Genomic DNA, 2,771 nt, shown 5'->3' with positions numbered 1-2,771 from the left:
ATGCATGACCTTGCAGGCCCCCAGGGCATTCAGCTGCAGCTCCTAGCAACAACAGGCATCACACTTTCAGTCTTCATAAAGCTGGTTCCTCAGGGATAGTGGAGTTGAGGCCTTGCCACATGCTAACAGCTGAAAATCTGCAAGTCAGCTTCCCAGTGCTCTGACAAGTCCTATCCCAGATATTCATCAGCCCCTTTCCTGTTAAGAAATCAGAGTATTGGTGTAAAACACAGCTAATAACTGGTTATTTCTTTACTTTAAAAAACCCCTGATGGGAGGGGTGGTTAAACCCAGTCAATAATTTAAGGCTTGACTGGGCGGTTACCCCAGGTCCTGAGGAAGGGGCAGCACGTATTTATGCTGCCCCAGGAGCAGACCAAAGACCAAACTATGGCTGAGAGAGTTACATATGAGCCCCTAGTTCCCCCCTTGCTGCAGGTAATCTGCCACCAACCATATCTATTCCTGTGGCTTCCCTTTTCGCTGGCTAGCTATGCTGGCTGGTGTGTTGCGGGGATGGAAGAGCAATACGGACCCTGCCCACTTATGTGGGAGGGGGAGTAGCAGCTCAGCAGAGGCTAGTCTACACAACAGTATAACCTGTGATGCAGGTGGCCAGTGCAGGGCAGGAAGGAGGTGACTTAATCCCTTTAATCCCCTGCGTGCAGGTACACAAGGTTAGCCACAGTCTTGGTATTTAGTTCAAGCTCAGCGAGACCCACGCTATAATGGAACTATTTAGTGCCTTGTACGCCATGCAAGAACTCGTAGTGCAGATTGGAATAACATAACCCAGGGCGTCAGTGAACTGGAGAATAATACGTCCTTACTATGGGCCTGATCTTGAAGACACTTGCCAGGTATAATGCCTACTACCATGAGTAGCCCCATTGAAACCTATAGGACTATTCATGGTAGTAAGCACCATGCCCGGTAGCAAGTGTCTGCAGGAGTGGTCTCAAGAATTACACAATAATAAGCATTCATACTGTGCACTTTAAAGTACACAGTAATCATGACTTCTGTATTTCCCTGTGTAAGAATCTTTTTAGAATACACTTTTGGGGAAGGTGCTTTATAATTATTATAAGTGTACAATAAAGTGAGTTACAAAAACAAGTAACAGCAAAAGAGAGATTGAACAGAAAGTGAAATTTCTCTTTGTTGCTGTCTGATTAGATGTATGAACAAGTTTCTTGAATTAAAAGTTAAGCAAAACATGTTGGAATGCTCCTGGAGGAGTCATTATAGTACATTGTCTGTGTATACCCTAGTTTTTACAGTACAGGCTTTTGTTTTAATCTATATGCCATGGGGTAAGTACTTTATTCTGTAAAGTGCTTTGAGACCCTTGGAAATACAAAAACAACGAGGAGTCCGGTGGCACCTTAAAGACTAACAGCTTTATTTGGGCATAAATTTTCATGGGTAAAACCCCACTTCTTCAGATGCATGAAGGTGCCACCGGACTCCTTGTTGTTTTTGTGGATACAGACTAACATGGCTATCCCTCTGATACTTGGAAATACAGTAGAACTTCAAGTTTACAAACAACAATCTTACAAACAACCAGTGATATGAACTATTTTTCCAAACAGGAAGAGACAAAATACAGAACAAACGTGATGTTGATGAAGAACAAGTTAACATCCCTCACATTCTGATGCCTTCAAATGCATTGGAAATCAATTTGCAGTGGTTTAAAAAACAGCAAGAAAGTGATGCACTGGAACTTATGCACCATGCCTACTGTAATTGTGAGATATTCAGTTTTATGAACGCCTCAATCCCCAATTGGTTTGTAAAATAGAGGATCTGCTGTAATAAGGTGCTATATTTATATAGTGCTGAAAATATGGAAGTAATATAAATATAGAACATTATTATTCATTATTTTTACAATGCCAGTATCATTCAATGCAGCTTACAGACTTGTGTGAAGACAAGTGCCAAGCATTACTATTATTATAAAGCATGACGCTGCTTGGGGGAGAGTGTGTTGAACTCTACCAAACCACCTGGCACCACAGCAAAGAGCTCTGCGTGAAGTGAAATGAAGGCAAACAGAAAACAAGACAAAAATCAATGAAAAATGCAAAAACAAATCAAATGCATGAAACTAACATGAAGGGATTTGATTTACAACCCTAGAAGCAAAGAAAGTGAAAAAAAATCCCTTATCTCTCACACTACCACTTACCAGTGTGTCCCAGCATGCGCACAGCTGCCTAGAGCTGTAGCACATGCTGCAGTCCCTGAGCACAAGGGGGTGAGCTGAGGACAGAATCGCTGCTCAAGCTCTGTTTGCATGAATGGCCTTTGCGTTTGCTGGGCAGGAGCAAGGGCCTTCTCCATTCATATCTGGCAGCTAAGAGTAGGGGCATTTGGGAAGGGAAAATAAAAGGTGTGCCTTTTAACTGCTTTGAAACTCATGGGTGTGGAAGAAATTCCTGCAAAGACCCTAAGGGTGTGTGTGTGGGGGGAGGACAGTTACAGATACTGTCCCTTAAAATAAGAGTAGGGTCTGAGGCTCCAGGGAATGGGGGTTATAAGAGAGAGATGCATCCTTAGGAGCTTGGATTATATGGGGTATCAGATGTATTATTGAAGGGCATGGGGTTATATGAAGGCAGATGCATTTTTGAGACAGACCTGTGGTTATATAGGGGCAGATGTATTCCTGGGGTCTTGGGTTTCACGAGGGATCAGATGCGTTATTGAGGGGGCCAGGGTTATATTGTGGGGTTGGGTTACATGGGGATCAGATGCAT

Source organism: Terrapene carolina, unplaced genomic scaffold (genome assembly GCF_002925995.2).
Source record: "Terrapene carolina triunguis isolate 2854851 unplaced genomic scaffold, T_m_triunguis-2.0 Scaffold132, whole genome shotgun sequence".
Classification (NCBI taxonomy): Eukaryota; Metazoa; Chordata; order Testudines; family Emydidae; genus Terrapene; species Terrapene triunguis.
The sequence above is the reverse complement of the archived record's forward strand: the minus strand, read 5'-3'. Positions refer to the sequence as shown.